At 36.5% G+C, this 19,823-nt stretch overlaps 1 long non-coding RNA gene across 1 annotated transcript; it reads left to right on the top strand.

Moving 5' to 3' along the window:
• The first annotated feature begins 1,409 nt into the window (after positions 1-1,409).
• LOC145694177 (uncharacterized) lies at positions 1,410-17,911 on the top strand. Its single transcript, XR_014132950.1, has 3 exons — positions 1,410-1,525; positions 7,440-7,513; positions 17,855-17,911. It is a non-coding gene; the product is annotated as an uncharacterized LOC145694177 (long non-coding RNA).
• The last annotated feature ends 1,912 nt before the right edge of the window (positions 17,912-19,823 follow it).

The raw sequence follows: 19,823 nt of genomic DNA, 5'->3' as shown, positions 1-19,823 counted from the left end.
AATGGGAACGAATCTGTTTTATTGTATGTTCATATTCTGCTATGTTCGAATAGGGGTTGGAAAATATGCTCATAAAAGGGAACGAGTTTACCCCTAAAAATGTGCTCGTAAAAGAGAACGAATACACCCCCTAAAAAGTGGTAATAAAAGGGAATAAATTCACCCCTAAAATGGAGGTCGTAAAAGACCGTGGGCTCAAGGTGCACGGTGGTCATTTTCCCAGGGGCTTGTGAGTTGTTCTCTTATGTTCTATGTTGGCCTCATATGTTCCAGATCGATCCATTTTCTACTACTGAGTACTGATGCTCGCACCTTGATCTTGCTTGGGAAGGCGAACTGCTGTGCCGCCACTCCATGCTCTGTCGCTTGGACCCGGGATAATAGTGGTGGAGCCACGTCTCATCCACTATCACCAATCTATCATAGCACTGTTTCAGGTCTACCCCCATAACCTCCAAAGCAGCCCTTGAACATCGAACTCTTTCTTTTTGATTTTCACGAGATAACATTTTCTATAACCATCGCGCTGACACCTTTCTGAATCACAAGTGTTTACGCACAATGGTTTCCACTGAGCCTACAGAGATGTGCATGATGTCTGCTAACTTTTGCATTGTGATTCGTCTGTCTGCTATAATCGTATGATGCACAGCATCAATGTTTTCTGGTGTGTATGCTGTTGTTGGAGAACCAGCACCAGGTGCCTGTTGACAGCTTTCTCTGCTACAACGGAAGTCGCGGTACCAGTTCGTTACCACCTCGTAGGGAGGAGACCCATCACCCAACAAACTGAACCATGTCCTGATGAATCTCCTTTGGGCTTAACCCCTTTTTCTGGAGGTACTTGATGACAGCTTATTGTTCGGTTTTCTCCATTTTTCAAGCTAGGTGCCACCTCTCACACCTGAAACGACAAAAGCAATATTAATATAGCAGTTATGGTTCTCAAATTTAGCATATAGGCATCTAAGACATTAGGCTACAATATCCCCCATAATCCGTACCAGCTCAAGTATTTTAATTATGTCAGGGACAATAATTATTGAACATCCCTCGTATACCTTGATTTTCTTTTTTGGCTGATTGAAATCTTCGTTTGGAGCTAAAATATTACAATTTTCTACGTATATTTACCAGAATATAAATTTCTGAAACAAGATGCGAGCCAAAGATTTCTTTATCAATAGTGTATGTGATACTATAAAATTATTCAAAAATACGCCAGCGAAATCCTTTAGGTTTCAAACTACAGGAAATATTTCTGCTATTTGTAGCGAGAGTAGTTAACTAAAATGAATCAATCATTTGTGCAATATATATTTTGAATATTTACGCTCGAAATCAAATATTGTAGAAAACAAAACAATGTGCATTTGATGATTAATTTGGTCTTCTTATGTATTTTTTTAGATGCAGGATGGAAAATACGTGAGTTCAGCAGCTAGAGCTGTGGTGGAGAAAGCAATATCAGATGAAGCAACCCAAGAAGTTGTTTTTGAAGTTCTTGACTCTTGCGGAAATAAAAGTAAGTTATTAACTTGTGCGCATTCTGTAACACTCAACAAGAAAATTCAACTTTCCAATGAACTTAAAACGTTCGTTACTGATTTCTGTACGTCTGTGTGTCCGTTTGTCTGTTATTTGCGATTTTTTCAATTTTGGACCATGCATTTGATAGAGCATCAAAAACTATCAGAGAAAGTGAATAAATTTTTCGCGTCACTCTTACCGTTTCCGAGATGTTGGTCAAAAGATGGCAGATTTCCAGATATTTAAGGAGCCATATCTCGGAAATCGTAGGTCATAGAGAGTTCATATAGGTGTTGATCAATATATAAAAGGATGGTAAATATTTTGGTACCAAATAGTAACCGAAGACCATTGTCCAACTGGCCACTGGTTTGGTCAATGGCCAGTTGGCGAGTGGCCACCAATTAATATTGGTACCAAAATGTTCACCATCCTCTTAGGTATTGATTAACACTAATCTCATTTCTCTATGATTTACCGTTCCCGTGATATTGGTCAAAAGATTTAAGGAGCCATCTCGGGAACCGTAAGTCACGCAGATATCATATTGGTGTTGATCAATACCTAAGAGGATGGTAAACATTTTGGTACCAAATGGTAACTGGTGGCCATTGATTAACTGTCTACTGGCCAACTTGCCACCCTTCCCCAGATATTGGCCATAAAAGTTCGAATTTCTAAATATTTAAGCAGCCATATCTCTAGAAGTGTAAGTCATAGAGAGATGATATTTTGCTAACTTTTGCGAGAAAGAGAAGAAGGTGCGGATAAAAGATGTATTTTTATATCTAGGAACAATGACAGTTATCCTTCCCGCTCCATCTCTCCATTCTTTTTAAGTTCGTTCTGGCAATGCTCTTGGAGCGTTCTCAACTGTTTTTTTAAACCCACCTATAGGGAAGATTAGAACGGCAAACACCATGATTTAAAGCTCAGCACCTTTTCCCTAGTCCATGGCATCTCCGTCAAGATTTATTGGACAGAAGTGTATTCTACTTACCTGTGTCTAGGAAGATCACATTGGAATAGCTTGAAAGTAACATTCTTGAACGAAAGGCTACAGTCATATAAAAGCAGACATTATCAAAAACTAAACCTCCGTTTTAGTTTAGCACTTTATCACTTTTCTCCTTAGTTCTTTCTCAAATCAATAGTAAACATATGAAACGACGCACACTGTTTTACTTTACTGTTATTATTCAATACAATATTTTACAATTCAGGTAATGTAATAATGTTTTTGTCTTTCCTGTTCTCTCTTTATCTTCAACGTTTAACTCTACTCCGCACTTTAAAGTAAGTAATACGAAGTAACAAATTATAACAATCTCAGTATGATATTGCGCGGTGCGCAATATGATCTCAGTCTGATATGGTGTAATGCATGGTATTCTAAATCCAAAGATCGTTCTTTCGAATCCCGGTTAATATTTATTTTCCAGCAAAATAGGTATTCCTTATTGGTTTCCAGACTCCGAGCGCGAACTTAGTGTTGTTTTTTGCTAACATATTCTCTTTTTGAAAAGAAATAAAGTTCACTATCATATTCACTATAATATCAACTATTCACTATCATATCCTGTAAACTTTATTTGTGGCTTAAAATAATATGACGTTATCAGGAACAACTTTATACACACTCACAGGCAAATCAATACAGAAACCATAAAAAATTTCTGAAATCTTCTTATACGTATCTAGATTATATTTTGACGTTTGTTGTTGTGCTTCTTAAGTATGTAGTAGTGATCAACAGTAGTTTGCCATCATATTTTATACAAATTTCTTCTATTTACATTTGTCCAATTTCGATATGGTCTAATGAGATTTTGCTCCATGTTCATCACTGATTTGTCCAAGAGCAACAGAAGAAAAGAATCAAAGTGGGAGAGGAGAACATGCATTTTCATGACATGTTACAATCAAGATTACGACAAGATTATAGTAGTTCGTTTAGTAACACTTTACAGCTCTCTGCTCTCTTAATTTTGAAAACATTACAAGTTTTATGAACTTATTCCAGGAGTTCAGTTCAAGGGAGCTCAAAGCTCCGGCGAAATCTTGATCGTGAATGAGCCGCCAAGAGAAACATCTGCTTTCTGATTATATAGCTGGAATAAAGCAACAGAATGGAATTATAGACCAACATCGTCTTTTGAATCCTTGTTTATATATGTATAATTTTGCTTCTTAGCACGGATGCTAGAGATAACCAATTTTAGTTTTACTGGCCAATAGATCCTTTCTCAATGTGACTACTATAGTAGGTTGATATCTTTCATAATTTGATCCTGTCTTTGAATGTTTTTTAAAATACTTTCCTGATTCACTTTTGTAGTATGCAATGTAAAATAACTTTACAAGCGTATTTATGTCATTTATAATCAATCGCTTGGAATTGAATTGGATTAGAATATTGATGTTGCTGAAAACAAAGCAGAAAATCCAAGATATATGAATCTGTTGTTCAATATTGAATTATAGATCAAGAATTTATTTTTCTTAGCGTCCTTTGGTGATAACATACGCTATAGATGATTAATCAACAAGACAAGATTGTTTTGAATAAATCTCGAGATATAAAACAATTAAATTGTGTAAGCATTTGAAGGGCAGACTAAATTCTTAATAATAATTAAACTTCAATAATTCTAATTATTCATATGGAAGTGAAAGTTTAAACAGTTTAAAGTGAAACAGTTTAAAACTGGAATTGGCAGTTGTGCCTGAAGAAAACATATGGACACGGTGGTTATGTATCACAAAAGTTTAAAGACCAGCGATCCGACCTCAGATTTCACATAATACACCAGAACACTCCAAACAGCATCCTCGTATCCACCAGTTTTAGATGAATACTATTATTTTAAATATATAATATTTATCATTTTTGTAAATCAATATATTTCAAGAACTAGTTATCTTGTTTTGTGCATTCTAGTTCTTTTAATGAAAGTATATTTTAGTATGTTTGACTAATACGGTTTCAATATCTTCACATACAGAAGATTGATCAGCCCATATCTGTCTGATTTTGATGTCTCACCTATCTCAGGAAAAACTAAAGGTTACGCTCGATGCAAACAGCATGTCTTTGCAATAGTCCTGTATCATAACTTCCATTGTAAGTGGTTCTGTTGAAGTACAGGAACACGGATTTTGAGCCACTCCTCCTGGCAGATTTTCCAGAGGCCACAGCTAATGATGGCATGACGAGATGCAAGTCCTCTTTTCAATAAGCCAAAACCATGAAAATTCACGGAACTGGCATCCAGTGAATTCTCTGATATGTTCTGAAAGAGAATAGCCTGGATGCCGCATTTTCCCGTCGTATATTGCAGAAATCTGACGTTCATGAAACGGAGTGTATGTAATGTAGTCTTATCCATATACAAACAGACTTCATTTATATTATTACCACACAAACGAGACAGATTTTCTGTTTAAATTGGTATGGAAATATGTTGCTGATATAACGCGGGGTTAATTTTGCAGTTTTTAGGTACCGCCGAATCGTTAACTTGCCTTCCAGTAGTGTCCCGCAGCAACCAGGAGTTTCTTCGAGAAACTTGCGTTTCGTGGGGTGTACTTTACGGCTTGAATTTTGCCACATTCTGATAGATAAATCCATGCTTCATCGAGTGTGGTAACAAACTTCCATTTCCCCCCGGATAGATAAACTTTGTAGACACGTCTGCAGTAGATCTTTGTCTCTCTGATAAGCTGCAATAAGAATGTATCCATGCCTTTTGAACACTGTCTGGAGCTTTAATTTGCTATGTAAGTTGTTGTTCGGAGCTAACTGTACCGACTTCCAATAGACTTCCCACTACACGTTGTGTAGGAGGATATTTCTGCAGGACTATTCGACGCAAATCCCGAGCTACAGATGTAGTCACTGCAATACACGATCACTTTCTACACCTTGTACTAGGCGAACGAATACCTGGAAAGTCGCGGTGCTTATGTCAGTTGACTATGTTCTTGATACTAGTTAACCATAATGCACATTCACATTCCCCGTACTGATCTTGAATCTAGTGCTATGATGTAGCCTTCCCTAAATCTGTTCACTTTGGTAGCCATGAAACACACACTACACATACGCAAATTGTACGCTATACAAGAGACCTTTAGCTTTCTCCTGGAGTTTCAATCATTAGAATCGGTCAATTCTATAAGAAGGGGTGAAGGTTTGAAATCGCACATATATAGGAGGATCAACCTTCTGTATTAAAAGAAACAAATGCCTGTCTCTTTCTGGTTCTTGTTAACGCAATGATGTATATTACTAATTAGTTTTCTCTTAAAATTAACTTGTATTCTAATGGTTTGAATTTACTGATATTTTTATAAAATTTATTTAAATACGTAAAAAATATTTTAAAATAATTTTAATGTTTAATGATCAAATTTAATTTGTGTAGTGGTACTTTTATACATAAAATGCAAGTTTATTAAAGCAAGGGACATTTAACTAGATTGGAAAAAGAAATCTGTGAAATAACTGCATTAAAATTGAAATTGCAATTACTTTCAAACAAAGCAGAAAAATAATTCATAGTTGCAAATCAATGAGCTTATATAAGCTGATGTAGATGCTCAAAAGGGTTAAGAGTGGACAACTCATTATATTAAAGAATGAAATAAAAAGGTTGGTTCATTTTTATTGAGTTAAAGTCAATGTGCAACTGCGAAGCGAATGCGCAACCCATCGCCGTGAGTTTGCCACGAGGCAAGCAATACTATTTTGTTAGTCACGCAGTAGAATGGTCTCATTGAGCGTCGTTTGATGTCCCCGAAACTGAACAGATTCAGAGAGAGATTCATTACAGCCCTTTCCGACGCAAAGTTAAAGGAGTCCTGCATCCTAGAAGTCAAGTGCGTAATTTTTGTGTTGATCGTGCCAGTGTGAATTGCACTATTTAGAAATATGTGGCACACAGATCTAGGCTCACCACACCGACGTAAGCAGCTAGAAACCGACATCCCATGAAGAGGACTCCGTCATTATTTCCTGTGGTTCGGCATATGGCGACTTTCGAAGATATCCACACAGAGTGGCCAGCAAATTCCGCACATCACAGGAATCAACAGCACTATTCACACGAATTCAGGCATCACGGTTGTTCGCAAGAGTAGTATGCTTGCCCTAAGACCGCGACATGTGGCTGAGCGAAAAAGGAAATGCAGTAGGTTGTGCGAACGTTATTTCGCAGGTGATCAGTGAAAGTTTGTTGTTATACTTGTTATACTTGATAAGACGTGGATTAACTTACAGACTATGGTGTCGTTTGTGCCATTACATATAGATCTCTTGAAGCCAAGATCCGAAACACGTTCTTCTACTATGGGTTTATTGTGGCCGGTTTCTCCGGAAAGATAAAGCAAAATGTCAAATTCAATGCTGTTTTCTCAAGGCTTGTGTACTGACTGAAATATATCAGTATAAAATCCTATTATTGTACGGACTATACATGAACTAAGTTGAATGCACAAAAACAAGATATCCAGCGACACGGCGAAAACATCACGAATTCTATCACTCAATGAAACAGGAAACTGGAATTTCGATAATCTCCTTTTCTGATATCCCTGTCAAGTTTCAAGATGCCAACTTTAGGATTTCTTAAGCGGCCCAATGTCATCGTCGAGCCCGCACCGTCTTCGGCCTGTTGGAAGCGTGTACAGAGGAGTGGGATGAAATATATATGGTCCATCTGCAACGCAGTCCCTAGCAACGAAAATTCTGAATCTGTGCAAGTCAATAGAGGTGGTTTTCAGATCGACAACAGGTATTGGAAACATAGAATTTCTTAGATAATTGGCACATTCAAATTCGGCTCAATATAAATGAATCAATCACTGAATATTAGTATTGCGTATGTAACATGATTTTCTCTTAACAGGTAGTGGTGCTGATTATTGTGAAACAGCATACCAGATCATCAGTTGTGTAATTGGAAAGTATAAAAATGCAAATGTAAGTTTTTATTTCGATTCGAAATTAGAAACTAAGACACCCTATGAAATTCACGTTATATTCAATATTATTGATTTAATCTTTGCTGAAGTATTAGAATTGATCAACTAAATAATAGGTCAACGGTCAACTAAAATGAGTGACGAAAAGTTTATTCTTCCTATTAGGTGAATATCGGTGATCAATATATTTTTTTAATATTGCTATTGCATGAATTATATTAATTAATGTTTCCAAAAAAAAAAGTATGGAAATTCACAGTTCCGAACAATTCGCTCTGAACAGGGGGAGATATTGTGTAAATTCGAGACCTTTTCCCCGGCTAAACCGAGATATTTGGGAGCTCTAGCCTAGAACAATATCCTGTTATTGAAAAATAACTTCTATTGTTGACGGCATTAATAATCCCACAAACCTCGAGGAGATTATAGGAGGAAATATATTTCTGACGTTCCCTGTCACTATACTAAATTTTCCCGACTTTCCTTTGTATAGGTGAGGTTGGTGATGATTATATTATTCATGTTATTTGAATTTAGTTTCCGCATTATTGTAGAGCAAGTGGTAGAAGTTACCGTATTTAAAGTAAGAGGAAACATAACAACAACATCGGCAGGTAAGTGGCAATGTGCCATACAACAGCTCTGAGTTATACGTGAGAATTCAGTATCTCTGTTCACGGAGGCAGGAAGAAGCGCTATTTATGCCAACAAGAGAATGCTAGACAGGTCGACCATATCGCCGGCCTAGCATTTGTCCGAAATTCGTACACTGTGCTACTGGTGTTACGACGTTTCGTTGTATTCTGAGACATTGGTGATTTTTCCCGGAGGAAGTTTGAATAAACGGGAGGCCAAAGCAACACTGAGAAATACTGGTAGCCGAGGATGACTCTAATGGGAAAAATGCTTCGGAAGGAGGGATTTCGTAGTTTCGGGGTAATTCCCCTCCCACCAGACAACCCTATAAGGCCATCACTGTTCTGCAAGTTCTGTAGTTGGTATACGAAATTATTGGTTTCTTCAAGCTTTTAATTGAGCTGGAATGAATGGCAATGGATGCGTTCTAGCCGTTGTCCTGAATTAGGCAAAAATTCTTTGGTACGTAAAATGACTAATACGAATATTTTACGAAACAGGCATTTACCAGCTTCTGGGAATATTGGTACCGTACATTTCGTTACAATTCTTATGTCCTTTCTAAATACAATAACTACATTCAATAAATCTTTCATTTTTATATATGAACATATATTTTTGATACGAACGTACGCATGGCGTGGGTCCTGGCGGTCCGAATCGTCCAAAATTTCCAATTTTATGTAACTTTAGACTAATTTTATGGACGATTTTTTTACAAATTTTTATATAATTAATCTTAACATTGAATTTGGACCCCTAGGACATTGGAATCCTCCCGAAATAAATTCGTGAGTACGTACCGGTCACATAATTGTGAAGAATCAAACATTATTAGATGAACATTTTGTAATGTTACCTAGTTGGCGATCTAAAAGTGCAGTGGTGGTTGTACCATTTCATCGAGCTTTGGAAGGTTAATTATTCCAACGCATACCAATAATGATCAGCAATCCTTGTCCTAAACAAACGATTGCTACACTGTTAGCCAGGGTTTGGATACTTAACACATTCATAAATAATATTTTTCATTCTTTCATATCCACTACAGTGTCAAAAGTCATGAAATGTCTACCTGATAATGTGGAACCTCGTCCAGCACTATAAAGTGCAGCAGCTCGACGTGGAATGGATGGGACAAGCCACTGGTAATCTGCTGGAGGAATTCGCAGCCATGCAGCCTCGATTGCCGTCAACAAATCGGTGGTAATTCCACAGGAAGGAGCCTGGACACGAATGGCAAGTTTGATAATATTTCACATATGCTTGATAGGATTCATATGTGGAGATTTAAGAGACCAAATCATGCGTTTGAAATACCTTAAATAGCCAGAATGTATCCCAAATCAGTTACGGACCATTGCGGTAAGGTGATATGATGCATTGTCATACTGGAAACTCCATTGTTGAATTCTTTACACGAAGTCAATAAAACGCTGAAGATGCTCTTCAAACAGATAGAGAGAGTGACGGCCAGCCTATACTCGGTTTAAATGGATCAGTAGAAGCAAGGATCCAAACCACGTCATGTTAATACACACCAAACCATTACAGAGCGATCAGAACAATATCCTCACGTGGTCTGCGCCACGACCGGATTGTACCTTTCGAACATACCAACTGGAAACGTGACTCATGTTCCCAGGCTGCTCGTTGTCAGTCAACTAAGATCCAAACAACGCGTTTCTGACTCCACGTAAGTCGTCACTGCCGATAGTCAGCATTTATTAGAGGCACTCGTATCGGTCTGTGGCTATGATACTCCATTGACACTAAAATGAGCTACTCTGAGTTCTGAGTCACATTGCAGAGATGTCCTGCACAGATTCATACTGTTACGAACCGTTGCTTGTCTGTTTTCCAGGACGAGTCTCCCAAGGCTTCGCTGGTAGCGGTCATTCGGCACACATGAGTCTCAATGCCTGCAGTGGGGTACTCATGCTCAAATCATTACACTATAAAGCGAAAACTTCGGGCGACTTTCAAAATTGAATGCCCTATTCTCTAACATCAACTATCATCTCGTGCTGAAACGCCGATAATTCCCGTTGGGTTCCCATCACCACAGTACATGATGTTTCACTGCTCCCAATAGTCTAAGTAACAACATTGAAACTATTTAGTGTTGTGCGGCCATTTCTCCACGATGTTCCAATATGAACTACTTTTTTTTTTACCTCTATTCCATTAAATTTTGCCTACATTTTTGTCTTTTATATGGTATATATACAGGGTGGCCCATTTTAATCTTTCCACGGAAATATATCAAAAACGGTTGAACATAAATGAACTGAACAAAAACTCAAATAGGAAATACCATGAGGCAAATCGAATGGTGGTGTCGCAGTGCCTCCAGGGCCGCTTTTCAAGGGGGCCCAGGGCCTAACTTTAAAATTTTAAATGGAAACATGACATGATTGATACCTCGTTCGATAGATAATTAAAAACTAAAAAGCGATGTGGCAAAAGATTTGTCATATCGATCACCGTATTCTAAAGGCCGCCGAGATATGGTACCTGTATCACATAAACGTCCAGTACCACTAATATGAAAACGGTTGAACATAAATTAAGCAAACAAAAACTTAAATAGGAAAGCTGTGAGGCAAATCGAATGATGTTTTCGCGGTGCCCTCCAGTTTCTCCTTTCATGGGGGCCCAGACCCAAATTAGAAATTTTAAACGAAAATATGGGTCAAGTGATACCTCGTTCGATAGATCTTCATACATTAACAGCGTTGTGGCAAAAGATTTTTCATATGGGTCGCCAAGACATGGCGCCTGTATCAGATAAAACGTCCAGTACCACTAATATGAAAATTGTTGGATATAAATGAACAGCATAAAACTCGTATAGGAAATCATAGAAGGTATTTATCATTCCACGCCTCGAGAATAATCCAACGGAGAAAAATATTATTAAAGTATAAGTGACAATGCTAAAGAGGAAATCTAATTCTTAGAAAATTATCTTTCCGATCTCCCTCCGTAGAAGCGGGAATGAATGGTAAAATCTCAAATGAGAACCCCACTTTTCCTTGCAATAGGTATGGTTTGTCTGAAACACTTGGGTGTACAAGTGCCTGGTACTATAATGAACCAATATTGTACAGACGGCTTTTGAGCCAAACCAACGTTTGTACACATTGTTCTAAAATTGCATTGTTCGACAAATTGGTTTCGCATTGTAGTTGTTTCATTTTTGCATAAATCATTGTCTGTAATGAAAATGGAAGGTACCATTTAACAAGAATTTTACCTACTTGTTTCTATTACAGACATCTATCTCTTATAAAAACACATTTCAGATACTTTTTTTTTTGTGTAGATACAATTTGAAAAAAAAAAACTAAGATTCTCATTTGCAATTTCACCATTCCTTTCCGTTCCGCTTCACCCACTTACGGAAGAAGTTGGAACGATGATTTTCTAGGAATTAGATTAACTCCTTTGCACTATGGCACTTTTACTCTAATCATCTTCTCCTCTGTTGGAACATTTTCGAGAAGTGGAATGATAAATACCATCTGTGATTTTCCATAGGAGTTTTATTCTACTCATCCGTTATTATCTTCAACCGTTTTCATACTAGTGGTACTGGACGTTTTATCTGATACAGCACCATGTTTTGGCAGCCATTTAAAAACGGTGACCACATGGACAATCTTTTGCCACAACGCTGTTTAGTGTATGAAGATCTGTCGAGCGAGGTATCACTTGACCCATATTTTCGTTTAAAATTTCTAATTTGGGCCTGGGCCCCCATGAAAGGCTGCCTTGCGGGGCATCGCGACAACATCATTCGATTTGCCCCATAGCTTTTCTATTTGAGTTTCTGTTTGGTTAATTTATGTTCAACCTTTTTCATATTAGTGGTACTGAACGTTTATTTGATACAGGTAACATATCTTGGCGGCCATTTTGAATACGGTGACAGATATGACAAATCTTTTGCCACATCGCTTTTTAGTTTTTAAATATCTATCGAACGAGGTGTCACTCACCCCATGTTTCCATTAAATATTTTAAAGTTAAGCACCGGGCTCTCTTTAAAAGCGGTCCTGGGGTCACCGCTACATCCACATTCGACTTGTCCCATGGTATTTCCTATTTGAATTTTTGTTCAGTTCATTTATGTTCAACCGTTTTCGAGATATTTCCGTGGAAACACTAAAATGTTCCACACTATATATATATATATATAGTGTTCATTTATTATGTAGCCAAAACCCACTAGTGAAATCCTCACTCCTAAACAATAAAAAAAGTTCATATTACATAGGGCGAAAAACGCTTTGCTTCAAAGTTATGAGATGCCGAAATCGAGAAAATTGAAATTTGAGGCTGCCTAGCTCGAAAACTATGAGAGGTATCAAAGGCGATTAAAAAATATTAGAGAAGACTAGAACACTGTCTATCTAAAAAAAAAAAAAAAAAAAAAATATTTCAGAGTTGGGACGTATCGACGCATCGGATTTTATAGAGGGAGCCGCGGTATAGATCTTGCTCTTCCACCTCTCTCTCTAAAATCATGTGCGCCGGTACAATCCAACTCTAAATTATAGGTATTTAGATAGAGAGTGTATTAGTTCCTCTAATATTTCTTTAATCTCCTTTGATATATCTCATAGTTTTCGAGCTAGGCAGCCTCGAAGTTACAATTTTCTCGAATTCGGCATCTCATAACTGAAACAACGCGTTTTTCGCCCTATGTTTATATGGACTTCCTTTATTGTTTGAGTGTAAGAATTTCACTGCAGATTTTGGCTACATAATAAATGAGCATTCTGCATATATATATTTACGAAAAGATAGAAAAGCTTACCTATTTATTGGAATTGATATTACACTCCAATATTTATAGAAGTTAATGTAAGATGAAGGAGAGTTTATTGGAGTTATTGGAATTTTCCATTTTGCCATTTTTTCGTTTGTCATATTTTCTGTTTGCCATTTCTTCCTTTGTCATTTTCTATTTGTCATATTTTCCATTTGCTATTTTTTCCTTTGCCATTATTTCCTGGAATCCTGTACTTTTCAATGCATATACATTATAATACTTTTCTTTTTTTATACAGCAGAAAGTTTGAATTTATTACATGTGGAATGATTGTGTACATTAGAACGTTTAGTCAACTTATTGAACAAATTATCTGGATTATCAGTTGTTAAGAATTGCTCATTGTTAAATTTCACAATACTAAATTTTAGTTTTTTTTTTTTAGTTTTTTAAATGTATAAACAATTTTAATACTTCAACTAAGTATTGTAATAGTCTGAACTATTAAACATTGTTATAATAAACAGAAATTGCGAGAGTTTGGTGAGATTAGGGTGGCAGTGGCGGCGTTTGGATGTTAAAAGTGGGGGGGGGGGGCAAGACATGATCTGAACAATTGTATACCAATGCTAGATTTCCTGGCTGTTTCTAACACTGTTTGATGAAAGGTTGTATAACTAATAGGACACTATCTTTTTCACTTAAAATACCGTATATCGTATTTCTATTTTATTAAGTAAGTTCATAAGAGCGATACAGGTAGGTACTAGTCATTTATACTCTTAAACAACGAAAGTGTAAGAAGAGATTTGAGTTCTTGCTCATGAACATTTTAAAATTCTGTCTGGAAAATTGTGTGATCAGATTATTTAATAAATTTGCAAAACAAACAAATAGAAGGGATAATATTAATCATGGTAATGAATAATGAGGCTTGGTTTGCAGAAGTTATATTGAAACTGGGAATTAATGAACAACTTATACTTTTAATTCCACACATGCCATTAAATAAATGTTTTTTCTATTAGAAAATAAAATACAGTAAGTACTGCAAGCATATGCTATAACATTTAAAGAAATATGCAATTAAAACGCAATTCGTGTAGCTTTCTTAACTCCAGGGAAGACAAAAAAACCAATACGTACTCACGCAACGATAAATATCATATGGCACCATTTTTTTTTTTTTTTTTTTTTTTGTATGAAACAGTAATACATACAAAACCTTTACCAGGGTGTTCACATTCTGGAAAATAAGTGAAAGTCAGGGAAAGGTCAGGGAAGTAAAAATGTATCAGGTGAAATCAGGGAAATGGCAGATCGGTCAGGGAAAGTCAGGGGAAAAAAAGGATTTAGGTCCATTGTTCAATTACTGAATTTATGAAATAGAGTTGATTTCTTTACTGTTACTGGATGCAAAATGTGGTGTTCTCAATGATTATATTGAGGGAGTCAGTTTTCTCTGATATAGTTGTTGAAACTAATTTTCTGCGAAAAACACATCTAACTGCATCCTGGCATATTTGCTCAAAAGGGTAGACGCTGTTCTAGAAGAATTGCATGGTGTCAAGAGGATATCTGGAGAAGTGGCTGAGAACGCAAAGAAATATTATCTCCAGCTCACAGTGAAAGCTTAGACTGAAGAATTTGAGGAACACTCGAATGAATTCATAGCCAATGATAGAGATGGTATTGGACTTCATGAGTTTTTTTACTTAGTCTTAGGAAGTGGGGAGAACTTCGTTGGCTTATGGTCAGTTATGAAATTGTGTTTTATCTTCTTTCACGGAAACGTATTTTTTGAAAGTGATCTCACAATAAAGAAAATTCTCATTGTTGAGAACTTAGAAGAAGAATCTCTGGTAGCTTCACGGATCATATATGATTCTGTGATGAGAATAAGTGAATAATCAGGATTAATAATTACAAGAAGTATGATAAATTCATTGAGAAGTTCAATGAGACAATATCAGGTGTATTTGGAAAACAAACAAAAGAGAAATAAATGCTGAAGACGAGAAAAGGAGAGAGAAACGGAAGATTCAGCAACAACTAAAGGAGCTGGAGGAAGAAGAGAAGAAAATTAAACTGCGGAGACAACAAGAAGGATATTCAGATCAATGAGAATTAAACTATGCGAGAAAGAATGAAAACAAATTTCTAAATGGGTTGCATTTAACAACTGCACCAGCAAAAGTAATGTGTGTGTTATATATATATATATATATATATATATATATATATATATATAGTGTGTGTGTGTGTGTTTTAATAATCAGTAAAACATGTATGCACTCTTTATTACTATAAGTAATATTATAATGCTGTGTAATTGTTATTATAATGTGTAAGCATAAAATGTGTATATTTTTCATATCTTCAGTACTCTGTACACTACACACTTTCGTTTGTAACTTTACATTTTGTGTAATATGTAGGCCTAATCAATATCGGCCTAATGCACATGTTTGTAAATTTACATTCCTCTGGAAAGAAAATTGAAAAAAGAAAGAAAGAGAAGCGGAAGAGAACAAGGCCAACTATCGGGAGTGTGGGTGGGTTTCTTCTTTTCTTCTATATTTTTAAGTTATTCAGGGGTCAGGGAAATCTGGAACTTTCGTCATGGAAAGTCAGGGAAAAGTCAGAGATCTTTTCTCCAAATTGTATGGACACCCTGTTTACATTTCCGAATGAAACTATATAAATTAGGTCTTTACCTCAAAAAAGTGGGGGGGCAACTGCCCCCTCTTGCCCCCCTAATCGCCGCCCCTGGAGGGTGGTTACAGAAGGAAGATTTCTTCCAGTGCCTTTCCCGGTGGAAGCGTTCCTAGCATCGCTGCTACGTTCCCTCTTTGCACAGCCATACTTAATCTCTGTATAAGAAAGGCTGAAGCTCGAGTGTCGCCTGTTTTGAGAGTTATTCGGTGCAAAACTTCTTTAATAAAATAGATATATATACATAGATAGATAAAATTTTAAAATGAAACGGTAAACTATATCTTATTGTTATACGTATTAAAAATTAAAAATTATATAACGGTCAACAATTGAAATAAAATATGTAAATGATTTATTAACATTCTTATTCTTATAATAATCTTATTCTCGTCTCGTGTCTATCACTACACAGAAGTGAGTGACTAATCTTTTTTAAAATTTTTTAAACTACCCGTATGCCCCAGTTGCGGCTCTTCTTCACTTAAATGTATTTTAATTAATCTCGATTCTGAATCCTTAGGGAGGGGCAGATAAATACGCAATGTTAAGGGCGTTGGATATTTTATGGCCTCAATTTTCATGAAACATAAGAAACAAGACATGTGCATTGCAGAGTAGCCTTTTCCGCTTGCAGAAAAAAGGTGACAATGATGCGACACACTTCTATATTGTACCCAAGGTAAAGGAAAAAGAAGTGTTACAAAGTGACGTATTTATCAACACGTGTAGGTAATTACGACATGTCTAGGATACTACTGGAAACGTGTAATAAATCTTGCAACCGTTTACATTGTCTGTAGACGAACTCAAATATTACTACACAAAATGGCTGGAGAATGAAAACAAGAATAAACAAAGTGCAAGATGAAGATAAAAACATAAAATGTTAAAAAGATAATCTCCAAAGTTGAAATGAAGTTCCATACTGAAACGTTTTAGTTCAGATAAACAAACTAAAGAAGATGAACAAACAGTGTCACTGTCCTGTGACTTACAAAAATAGAAACTACACCGATATTACATCGGACATGTGGAACAAATGAAAACATATTTGTCATATGCAGTCAGTCCTGGCGTATTTCGCTGCACCATGCTTGGTATTGATTTAGTGGCCATGAAATTGCCAATATTGAAATTAGATTTACAAAAGAAGGTATTCCTAGATGGACACGAAATAAGTCGTATATTGCTATAAATAATCGGTAATGTTCTGTTTAGCACAGTACTAACCTCTATTGAAATAATAATGCCCTTCAACGGAACCTTCCGGAAGCAAACAACACTGCACAACGTGGCAGTCTCAGCGCTGTCTCGTGGAGTATTCGTCAAATCGAACTTGTCCAAGATCGTGACACATATTTGAGGCGAAGTCAGTGGATTTGGTTAGAAAGGCCCCAGTGCTGAACACTTGGCGTATTTAGCTGCACTGGCGTATACCTGCAGTTACCTTATATAATCCAGCATGACAGGAATACAAACACAGAAACTTCGAAGCCACTTCAAAAGGATTGGAACCCCCAATGGTTTCGAATCACGGTCGACAGCCTAATGCCTCAGATCACTCGAATACATTACTTCAGATCCACTAATTCAACGCTTTATAGATTACGTGACAGTTTATGTAGTCTATAATCATCCTAAAATTTCAGTGAAAATTTTCATAAATGTCAAAGTAAAATAATTATTTAAATTTAGACTTTACCAAAGCTAACATACGCACGATCTTCTTCAAACAAAAATGTCGACTACCCGTCGTGGTATAGAAAGTCATGTTCTAATACTTGGATCCTAAGTAAACATGTCACTCGGCCAAAGAAAGGTAGGCGACCAAGATCTGTAAAGAATACTACATGGAAAACTCTTTCGACTTTCGTTAATGTACCAACAGAATATTTTGATTTTTTTTTATTACATTATATATATATGTTATACGTTGTCGCCCAAGAAGTAGGTATACACACCAGCATCGATCAAGTATGATACTTTAATTTATTAAGATAATGAATTTATTTGCTTTGTCTTGTTCTGAGCTTAAGGTTATTCGAAAATAAATTAAAAACAGATAAGGAAGAAACTAAGTCAATTCCTGTATGGATAACAATAAGTACATGATATGAAATGTCATGACCGATCAGTAGGGGACTGTATACCTACTTTTGGGTCACTCTGTGTATATATTGTCTTATATATATGTGTTCATTTCAGGCCTTCTTCTTTTGAAATATGGCCTCATATTATGCAGCAATCAAGAACAAAGATATGGTAAGATTGTTTTCTTAGTTTTATGTTTGAAGTTAAACAAAGATATAGTTTTAATATAATGCAATTTATTGACGTGACTACAGAGTTGAAATAAATGCACAGGATATTGAAATTAAAGAGCAAGAGCCTCATAATGACTTCTACTATAAGAACGGACTATTTCCTGCTGTCCTGTTAAATACTGTAGTTCGAGGCCTAACAACCAGTAAACTGAACGTGAACTTCCCAGATCTGACTACACTAATCTCATCTGCATAATATACGGAACCAAATAGAACGAATACTTACATAATTGCTTGCAAAAGGAAAAGACGGAATGTTATAATTTGATAGAGACTACCAATCAGCGTCAATCTATGGCCCCATTCTGGTTGTTTTGTGGTCGGAATATGTACTCAGGTCCAGATTGTGCCGCTAACAGGCTACATCTTCCCAGACCATCAGAAAAAGAAAATCGAAAATCAACTGCCTGTCTTCCACACACTGGCTACATGTCAAGAAAGCTAATTAGAATCTTAACAACACACGGGATTGAAACTATTTATAAATCTCCTGTCACTCTCAGGATTCTGCTACGCCCAGTTGGAGATGAATTTGAGCTTAGAACACCGGGAGTGTATCGTATTCTATGTGAATGTGGTTGATTTGATTTGATTTTATGTTAGCGCCCTTTTCAGCAACGAAGCTATATGAAACATGCACCTACAGCGTAACGTGGGGTCCGAACCACATGAACTGCAGCCGAGAATCTAAGCCGGGTCACCCACGCTAAAGGCGAGTAAGTTAACCGCATAGCCACGAGGAAACTACATGTGAATGTGGCAAAGTTTATATTGAACAGACTGGATGCACTATAGAAACTTGCATTACAAAACTTTCTGATTATACCTAGATATTAAAGATCGTCGTAGAAAAATAGGGATTGGAGAACAGGACATGCGTTCTTTTCCTCAGAAACCATTTTACTAGCAAAGTGTTCAGGAAACTGGGAGAGAAAAGTCAAGGAAGTTATTGCAATATTAGGGAAAGGCAACATTGCAATTGACCCCCTATTAGGGGAAGACAACAACCTTAAGACAGACTCCGGCTCAAACGAACATGCATTTCATTGATTGGAACAGGAAGGAGAACAAAAGAACCAATCAGGGCCTGAGTGCAAACTCAGGTAATGAACTAATTAGAATGAGATCATAAATTGAAGCTGATTGGGCGTCACTTTCGACCAATCATATTGACAATGAGCAACGTCTGGGTAAAGAAGATAGAAGATTGACGTCAGAAGAACACGAGAATGAAAGTGGCAACTACACGTAAACCTTGCGATATTAACACGGAATTGTCACAGAAAAATAGCAGGATAGTCTTTTAAGATATCTTTATAAACTTTGTGCGAAATAAGGAATTTAAAATCTTGACAACACGAAATACACACCGCTCCTTGAAAAAAATAAGCATTGTTTTCCGTCGGTTTGACTCCTGTTGTGGACTAAGATTCGTACTGGACATATAAGTTTACCGGTCTTATAGAATTTAGAAGTGTTTCTTATAGAATTTAGGTTCAGTTAGTAACAGCAGGAGCCTATAGTTATTAGCACCCCTCAAGATGTATTTCTGTCTTCTGACGACTCACTAGTTTCTTTGCATTAGTTTTGCATAAGATAACTTGTATTGTTCGTAAGCAAGAAACAGAAAGCTACCTCCAGTATAATCAATAAAAAATTGTGATAGTGAACAGCCATTTCTGAAATAGTAAACAACCTGTAGATACTCGTAGTAAAATAAAAATGGTTTATGACTGCTACTTTAGCTTCACACGGATAGAAGTGTCAAAATGAAGAGATTCTTAAACAAACTTCGTCTGTTAAGAAAATAATTACATATTAATAAAATTCCCTCACACTTAAACAACCAT

The sequence above is a fragment of the Thermobia domestica genome, chromosome 9, assembly GCF_964235325.1.
Source record: "Thermobia domestica chromosome 9, izTheDome1.hap1.1, whole genome shotgun sequence".
Classification (NCBI taxonomy): domain Eukaryota; kingdom Metazoa; phylum Arthropoda; class Insecta; order Zygentoma; family Lepismatidae; genus Thermobia; species Thermobia domestica.
The sequence above is the reverse complement of the archived record's forward strand: the minus strand, read 5'-3'. Positions and strand labels throughout refer to the sequence as shown.